Consider the following 10,386-nt stretch of genomic DNA (forward strand, 5'->3'; position numbering starts at 1 on the left):
TCGCTTCGAAACATTACGAAGATCATGACAACCATTCTTCTATTACCTCTCCAGGAAATAAACCCCTCGAGGGGGAGTCGTTCATCAGGTTTTACTTTAGTTTGGTTTTCTTTTTATCTGCAGCTTGATCTTGATTTCTCTTATTGATCTTGATTTCATCAGGCCTGGCACTTAGCAGGTAATCTACTACCTGTAGGTTCTTAAAAACATATTTTTGTTTTTCAATTCACGTATCAAAATTTAATGGTGACAGAGAATAAAAATTCAATATACAATACTTTACTAAAAAATTATAAGTAAATTCGGTTTATACATGTTACACATATATATGTTTTTTTGAAAGTTGATATTAGAAAACATATTTTGAAAGAATGTGATAGTTATTAGATTCAGAGATTTTGCATCTCTTGAAATTTTTATACATTAATTGTTTGTCCCATTCTTAAAGAATCAGATAGTGGGAAATATCAATTCTTCTCTTTGACTTTTGAATAGATACTTTGATTATAAAAGTCTAATTCAGTAATTGGTTTGGAATTGTTTTTATACTTGTTCTTCTATGTTTTATTGTAGTGATTTTGAATATAAAAGTCAATTTACGTTAGAATCTTGTTTTGCATATACTGGCTTTAGTTGTTTTGTTTTTCTAAACCATTTGAATTGAGTAAAATTATATAAAAAAACTAAAAACTTATGAGTTTTGTAGATAATAAGAAGAAAACAAAAACTAAAAGTTTGTGTGTATTTTTTGTGGTGATGTAAGCAGGAACATGTGTTTCTTTCAAATATTCATGATTCATATATTCTGTTGGAATTTAATGTATGTTAGGATGATGCAGGAATGATGAGGAAACTTATGAAAAAAAGATATGTGATACTTCATTCTCAAAGAATGAAGAAAAACAACAATATTCTTTCAGAATTTCAGGATTCAACATCCAAAAACAGCAATATTCTTTCAGAATTCAAGAATTCAAGAAGAAAACATGGAGAAGGAGAGTATTCTAGTAGAATGTTGTTATTTTTTAAGAATGTTATTCATTTTTGTTGATATTCTTTTAGAATATTTATAACTATATTAAAATGTATAAGACTTTTAGTGTGTAAGAATATGTATGAATTTGTATTTAAGTTCGGATGTATAATAATATATTAGAATGTTTGTTATTTTTCAACATCTTATTCAAGAATTTTGTTTTTCTTCAATAATATTCTATTAGAATAAAATTCTGAAAGAGTATCATTCTAACAAAAAATATTCTGATAGAATAAAATCGGTAAAAATTGAAATTGAATTAATTAAAAAATTCAGATTTTTTTAAATTAGGAGAATTAATCATCCCTAAAAATCCGAAAATTTCCTTTTATAAATGTAGTTAATTGTCCAAAATACCCTTTTGCTAAAAATTGTGTGATTATATGGCACATGTTACCCCATTGTAATATCATACACCCTCAAATCATGACCATTGATTAATTTCATCCGTTGGTCCAGATCTGTGCATTCTGGCACACAATACTTAGTAAAAACAAAATAACCTAAGCATATATATATATATATATATATATATATATATATATATATATATATATATATATATATATATATATATATATAGCAAGGATCATTTGAGAACTCATATTTTCCCGAGAACCCGAGAACCAAACGAGGGTCGTTAGATTAAAATAATAGAAGGTTGCGATGTTTTGTGGCATTGTTGTAAATATTTGAAAAGAATTAAACACGGGGGTATGATACTTAAATTAATCTAAGGGCATTTATGGTACTGAAAATCATTCCCCCAAATCAATCGATGCTATATTTCTCTCACAAATCCCCCGATCGTCTCTTCGTCCCTATTTCTCTCATAGCTTCATCGGCGTTCGTTCCCCGATCCATAACTAATGTCCGATTTATCAATGGTCTCCTCCGTCTACTATCTCTCTTATTCATTGAATCGAGGAAGGTGAAAGTCGAAGCTCTTTCTCTCTCTCAGTCAATCGCCTGCCTGCTTCCGTTGAATCTCTCCATACACAATCGCTCTGCCGCCGATTTCCGCCAAATCTACCACTACAATGAGCATCAAAGTCGACGCACACATTAATGATTGACGATCGACCTTAATCACCACTGATTTGGATGCAGTTATGGTGGAATTGGATGGTAAAGAAGAGGAGGTGCTTCGATCCAGGCAAAAAGTCCTGAAGTTGGACATTTGAGGAATATAGGTGCTTCGATCGGCGATAGTAACTGAGAAACCCATGGACACTCTCTCTTACCTTCTTCCCTCACCACCACCGAAACAGATTATCTTGCTGGCAACAACGGTGTTGGCAACAACGGTGATCAGGTATCCAGTTTTCTTCCTCCTTGTAGTTCAGTCCTTTATTCCTTTATCTGGATCGCATCTGCCGGCCATTACAATTTTTTTGTTCATCGATCGTTCGTGTGATTATTCAATTTTGGTATTTAGAACTGCATTACAAGGGTATTTCAGTCATTTTAGCAAGAAAGAAATTCTTGGAATTGAAATTTTGGTATACCTGATGAGCAAGAGCATACGCCATGGCTCTCTCACGTTTAGCAGCAGCCTCCTGTCTCTTTATCAACTTTGCTTGAATTTGTTCAACAGATCCAACACTATCACACCACCCTTCCTGTCAAATACAAGTGGGAATGTAAATTTTAAAACAAACATAATATCACTTTAATGATCTAAGAGATTCATAAATAGTTGTGAAATTCTAACCTCAATCACACCACACAATTACACTACCTTTTCACTTCCCTCTTTCATTTCTCTTTATTGTGATATGCATTATGATGTTGTGGGTGTTCTTTTTCATCTAGATGTGTATAATTTTATTTAAAGTTAATTCCTTTTATACCCTTAAAAAAACTTTCAGATATTAACTGGTCATGAAGAAAATGCAGAATTTGCTCTTGCTATGTGCAAAAAGTGAACCCTTTGTGCTATCTGGATGTGATCTATTTCAAAAGTCAAAACCATGCTTTTTAGAGATTTTGGAAATGGAATATTTTTTATTTCTTTTATTTAATTACCGAAACTATTTTTTTTAGTTGGTAGGTAAGGACAAGTCAGTTGTTTTGTGGAGTATTCAAGATCATATTTCCACTTTAGCAACAGATTCAAGGGCAACAAAGTCTCCTGGATCTAATGGTGGCAAAAGCCCAAAGACTGAAGATAAAGTTACTGAGAGCCCTAAAATTAAAGCAAGGTGTATCTTTCAAGGGAATCAAGATACTGTTGAGGATGTACAATTTTGCCCCTCTAGGTAAATGATCTAACATGATCTTTTTCTATCTTATATTTATAGTGATGATGATGATGACAATTTTTGATTTACTAACTGGAAGTTTTTGTTATGAATAACAGTGCACAAGAATTTTGTAGTGTTGGTGATGATTCTTGTCTTATTCTATGGGATGCAAGAGCTGGATCTTCTCCAGTTGTTAAGGTGACTTTAATTTTTCATTTTGGATAATAAAGTTTGAAAAGTCTCTTGTTTATAAAATGTATTTTGTTATATGTATGATGGTTTGCAGGTGGAAAAAGCTCACAATGCCGATCTCCATTGTGTTGATTGGAACCCAATTGATGAAAATTTCATTTTGACTGGGTAAATCACATCATATTATCTCTATATATTCTCCTACTTTTACTTAATTCTTTTTAAAAAAAAATTATTATGATTTTTAATATTTTAGGTCTGCTGATAACACTGTTCGTTTGTTTGATCGTCGAAACCTTACTTCTAATGGGATTGGATCACCCGTTCACATTTTTACAAACCACAATGTTGATGTACTTTGTGTACACATGCATGTATAGCAGGTGATGATGGTGGCAGGTGATGTGTATGTATCACATAATCATATTCTTGAATTGATGTTTTCTTTTCTTTAATTCATTCTCACAATAATTACCTGTCATATTTTCAGTGGTGCTATTCTATCACACTCTTTTGAGCTAGAGTCAACAGTAAAAATTGTCTTTTACAGCACACCTGTTGTTATTACATTCTGTGTCCCCACAAAGGCTGCACTACAGGTTTGATTCATGGAAATATGAAGTTATTTTATTATTATAATTTATAAATATATATTATATTATGTGTTTAGTCTTACAATCTTTTTTACTGTAGCGGGAAGCATATTCAACCCCACTTCTGCCTCTTGAAATCCTATCAGATAAGCCACGTGAGAACACATTTGATCTTGTAAGTCTTTTACTTTTTAAAACAAATTTATATAAATTGATTTAGAATTGAAATAAAAGTCTTCTTAACTAATAATGCATTGTTGTGTTGTTATGCATGAATGCGTGCTTTGATGGATGCTACTCTTTCAGGCTAAGGTATGGAATGCCCTTTTTATCAATTACCAATGTTTTTCTTTATATTGGTGATCTGGTTTTAGAAATTTGGACAGGTAATAAAAAATCATTTCCCCTTTTATTTAAAAAAAATCGTTATGAATCTACAGTTATTCACATTATTAATCACATGTTATTAGTAATGTGAATCGTTATGGTACAGTGTATTATTAATCACATGTTATTCACATATGAATCACATGTAATTCATATATGAATTAGATTTTATTCACATGTAATTCACATATGAATTACATGTGATTCACATGTAAATCACATATGAGTTACATATGATTCACAAGTAAATCACATATGTGTTATATGTGATTCACATGTAAATCACATGCAATTCACATATTAATCACATGTAATTCACATGTAAATCACAAGTGAATCACATATCAATTACATGTGATTCACATGTAAATCACAAGTGAATTACATGTGATTCACATGTAAATCACAAGTGAATCACATATGAATTACGTCTATATGCACACATGCATTTTGTGCAAGTGTTCTTTGTTAATGAAGCATTCTTGCCAAAGAGTTGATGAAGCATTCGTTAAATTTCATTTTTCCAATTGCAGGTGACCATGCTGCAAGGATATTTAACCCTGGAGCTGTAACATCAGGCTACAAAACAAAACAGGTAATAAAAAATCATTTCCCCTTTTATTAAAAAAAATCGTTATGAATCTACAGTTATTCACATTACTAATCACATGTTATTAGTAATGTGAATCGTTATGGTACTGTGTATTATTAATCACATGTTATTCACATGTTATTAACATATGAATCACATGTAATTCATATATGAATTAGATTTGATTCACATGTAATTCACATATGAATTACATGTGATTCACATGTAAATCACATGTAATTCACATATTAATCACATGTAATTCACATGTAAATCACAAGTGAATCACATATCAATTACATGTGATTCACATGTAAATCACAAGTGAATTACATGTGATTCACATGTAAATCACAAGTGAATCACATATGAATTATGTCTATATGCACACATGCATTTTGTGTAAGTGTTCTTCGTTAATTATTTTTTAAAAATTTCTTGTGAATTTCACATTTAAATCTTAAAATATACAATCATATGTGAATATTACATTATATAATAACATGTGAATCTTATATGATATATACATGTGCGTGTACTTGCATTAATCTTATAATAACATGTGAATTTTATTTTCCTGTAGATTTTATATCATAGTATCGTTGGAGCGTGTATGGTTAACCGGCACATCGATTGAGGGGTAAATATTAAGGGTACCAAGTATATTTGCATGGTTACTTCACACCTTGTTTTGTGATCCTCGGCATCCCTCTTCCAAGTTATAAAATAGTTTGTTGGTTCCTAGCCTTAATATATCATATTGGGTGTTATATTAAGGACTTAAATCAACTTTACGTGAATTTCTCCCATTGTTGATGTCTGGTTTAGACAACAATGATCTTCCCAAACCAAGCTTTCCTAATGAATATGACTTCCCGAGTTTTACTCATGGAAGTCATACTTCTCTTCCTCCACCTCCTCCAATTATTCTCCCTAACGCACAAGTTCAAGGTCACTCAAGCCCTAATGGCAAGCAAGGTCTATGTGTGATCACATCTTAGAGATGAAGTCACATATTGACAAGCCGGGAGAGTTGGGTGTCAAAGTCTTGAGAAAGTTGGATGTTCAATCACTTTCTAAGTCACATAGTGAGTTCCTTTGGGACTACTATGAAACAGACTATGACATGAACCTTAATGATCATATCTATTTGCTTGGTGCTGCTGAATCAGCAATGATTTGGAACGATAGTAAAGCAAATTTGATTAGAAGATCAACTTCCCAAAAACTTTATGGACAGTGACAATGGTGACACTGGAAATACAGAAAAAGCATTCTCTTCCCAATGGAAAGGGATTGGCCATAGTCAACCCGGTTGACCAAATGGTAAAGAGAAAGGCTAAGTCTGAGATAGTCTCATTACCAAAGGGTCCATATGTTTATTTTGCCGAAGGAAGAGGCGTTGATTGCAAAGCTGCCAAATTTACCTAAGGATGTTAAAGTCAATAAGTTTGACTCTACATCAGGTAGAGCCCATTATCTAACTCTGTTAAGTTCTATTCTGAGATCCTCATTACATGATGTGACTGGGTCACATGTTGATGTTTTAAGAATCAAAGAATAGAGATAAATCTTAAAGGAAGTATATGCTGATTCTGATCGTGAAGGTGGATTTCGATCGCATTAGAATTTTGAGCAGCTGCTTAAGAAGTTATGATATATTGCTAAGGAATAGATAACAACAATTTTCCATGTGGATTGTAAGGATAAGTTTTTCCGCAAAGTTTTAAAATAAAAGAAAATTGTTTAATTTTATTTATTTGAAGTATCCTTACAATGACATTTGTGGAAAATTGTTGCTTATATGATTCCACTGACAGCAATATTGGAAAATAGATTTGATTCTTTCATTTGTGGTAGTGTCTAAATTTACCAAATCAGGAAAGTTCCTCATCGCCCAAGTTTCAATTGGACCGAAACTTGGAATCATGCAAGTTGAATTGTATGATGAATGAGAACTTTCAAGCATTGGAAAATCAAGACTAATTACTTGTTCACATGGATGTGTGAGTCAAGTGAAGGACTAAAGGGATCGAGTACACATTCTTGTGCACTGGTCATGTCCACCACAAAGCTCGTTAAGACTATTTGATTTACTAAAGTTTAGTAAATATGGTTATACTTACAAGTTTAAGTATAATTCTGAAACATTGGAAAAGTCTCAATGTATGGCAGAACGAATGGGAAGAATCAAATTAGGCTGAAAGATAAAAGTTTCTCAAATCTGAAAAGATGGGAGAGTACTTTAGTATCATGTTTGTGATCATCTTAATGATTTAGAAATCATATCACAATTAGTCCTCTAAAGGTCATCTTAGTGCATTCTTATGACTAAGAAGAGGAGTCATGAATTGTTGAAATGGTTAGATCAGGAAGATGAGTCATACTTCGTTCCAAAACAATTCTTAGAGTCATACTCCAAGATTGTAACTTGAGTGACATATATTAAAGAAAGGTTTAAAACACTTGTCAAATGTAAGAGTAAAAGTGTCCTACTCTTGTACATTTGAAATTGGTAAGTTGTGATGTTTTGGATAAAACAAAGACCAACTAAGGCCAATTGTGTGAAGTGTTTGTCTTGATAAACAATCCGCACTATCATTTGAATATTTGGCAAGATAGTCTTATATGTCAAGAGGATAGTGGGAGTCTTAAAGATCCTAAAAAGAATTTCAAGAACTAATCAAGAATAAAACCTGAGGTTCTTCACTAGCACACGACTTAGGTTTATAACCTATCGTGTTGACATATTCTGTGCCCATTCCAGTTAAAGTTGGCTTTGCATAGGAGTTCTAAAAGTTCTCAATTGGTTGCATAACAACTTGGAAGCAATGGCAGGCCCTATACTGCCAGGTGGCAAGAAGTTAAGATTGCATAAGTTCAGTCCATATGAGTTTGGATTTGTCATTATCCTTGTCTTGTGACTATGGTTTTGTAGATTCACATGGATAAGAACACATACACCATAAAATCTAAGGGTCATAAGGTTTCTCTCCGATTCATGAAAATGATGGTGAGGAAACACTTCCACCAAGTAGATTTGAAGCAGATGGTAAAAGGTCTAAACAATTGAGACTATGATTACGTCATCCCTTTTCATAGTTCTGAAATTGTTTAGACACACATGCATGCTATCTAAGGAAAGGTGTATGATTTTGATAAAGTTTTATCAAAGCATCTCGTATCAGAAATCTGAACTTTGGTAAGAAAGTCAATAAAGTATTGATTTCTAGAAGTCCAGCTGATTTCTGAGTACATGTCAAAGCTAGTGGGAGCATAAGTGTTATGCTAATAATCATCATGTTAGTGGGAGCATGATAATTATTGTTAGTGTTGCAAGTTAGCAATGTTAATTATAGAAAACAAAAGTTTCAATTCGTGAGGCTGCAGGGATTGAAAAAGTTGTTTTGCTATAATTAAGGGAGAGGATATACTTCATTTCAGTTCTAAAGGCTTAGATTGAGACCTTAATCATCTTTAGTCAAGAATATATATATGAATTTCATGTTGGATTGGTTCAACTTAAGGAAATTCTATATATTGCGTTCTCAAAATTCGATTATGATTACGGCATCCCTCTTCATAGTCAAATTTTGAAAACATGGCAAATAAAAATATTGTAGCAAAAGACTGGTCTAGAATCATGTCTTTATGTGAGACATCATGAATCGTGTACCATTTGCTTTGGGTACAGGATCGATTGCATGTGCTATAATATTTGTCATTTCTAAATTTTTCCAAATGCCCAGAGGCATTAAGAAGGGAAAAGGTCTAGAATTGGATATGACTAAAATGATTAAGCAATTGTCGAGGACAATCTGAGGTTTACCAAAGATTGGTTGCTCAGGGACAGTTGGAAGTATAGTGCTAATTTTGGAAGGACCATATTGACATATTCTGAAAAGAGGCATCTCTTATTCAGAAGTGATAGTCAAAATGAGAATATGGAGTTGTCTCCATAGGTGGAAGTTATCTGTGTAAGATTAGAAAACTTAATGCAAGAAGCATGTCCAAAGCAATGTACTTTGAATATGAGACTTAGTTTCCATGGAGTTGATCTCCATTGGAATACCTTATAATGACTGTTGACAAGTCTTTGTGACTTTGTACATATTCATTACAAGAGGGTCAGTGCATATAAGTTTAAAATCTAAACAGATTTCGATAAATGATAGGAATTTGAAATTCTCACATTTTTCGATAAGGATTTGGGAGTGTGAAATTAGAATCATTGAAATTATGTTCAATTGGTTTATTTCACAAAGTACGGATCATAGACAAACATAGAGTGCATACTTGGTGTATGGCAAAGCTATTGTTTAAGAAAAACATAGTGTACATGCTTGGAGCATGGGACAACTAGTGTTTTTAATTCAAGTATAAAGTTGATAAAACCGAAACAATGAATAATGAGTAATCAATATGGTGATAAATAAAAGTGTTTATTTATATTCATAGGGTTTGATACCATATTTGATTCATTTATTCTTGTGTTTCACTTTGCATGTTTTGACTTCCAGAATAACTAAGTCGCTCTTCCTGAATGATTAAGTTATTCAAACCATCCACAGTCGGTCATATGTTGGAAGTAGATATGAATCAAGACTGTCATGGGTTGGTTTGTAGAGGTCCAAGTTGGTGGACAAAGTGGTGCTACAACACTCATGAGTGCTCATAAGTTCTGAGTATTGGATTCAACCCGCGCTCATTTGAATCACTTCATGGATTTTATCACGAGTGATCATGAGACGATAATATCTTATATTCTTCAAACTTAGAGATATGAGTTGTTACTATGAGTTGGTTATACATTGATTGCACGAAAACGCATTGGTAACTCGATGTTATAAAACGTGCCTTTGTGTATGATTCAACAAGTAGTAGAACAAGCTATATGAGTCGAAGTTTATCCATTCCTTTTACCTTCGGGATAAAAGCGATATCTGTGGGCCCCTCGATGATTTAAAGATGATACATGTGAGTGCTTAGCCAAGCCATGACTGATTTGATTTGTTCAATCAGTCAGTCATCATGAATCGGAAATCGGGAAACAACAAATGGACAGAGAGAATGATTGATAATCCATGTCTCAGTCCATATGATATCTAGAATGGAGGAATATATGATCCCTTATCTAATGGACAAGTCATTGACAAGGTCAGAGTTCGACAGCGGCTTTAAGAGCTACGATTGCCAGTTAGGTTTTGAAGTCATACTCAATAATAGTTTTAGACTTATCCAAGTGGGAGACTGTTGGATTAATGTCTAAGTCCATAACTATATTTGGTATGTACTTGACCCGACCCGGCATGGTCCATTTGGGTTGCACTTCACCGGCAC

At 32.9% G+C, this 10,386-nt stretch overlaps 1 pseudogene; it reads left to right on the forward strand.

Moving 5' to 3' along the window:
• The first annotated feature begins 2,920 nt into the window (after positions 1-2,920).
• On the forward strand, positions 2,921-3,507 carry LOC145110963 (WD-40 repeat-containing protein MSI5 pseudogene; annotated as a pseudogene).
• The last annotated feature ends 6,879 nt before the right edge of the window (positions 3,508-10,386 follow it).

The sequence above is a fragment of the Lactuca virosa genome, chromosome 1 (genome assembly GCF_052849685.1).
Source record: "Lactuca virosa cultivar CGN04683 chromosome 1, Lactuca_virosa_CGN04683_v6, whole genome shotgun sequence".
Lineage (NCBI taxonomy): Eukaryota > Viridiplantae > Streptophyta > Magnoliopsida > Asterales > Asteraceae > Lactuca > Lactuca virosa.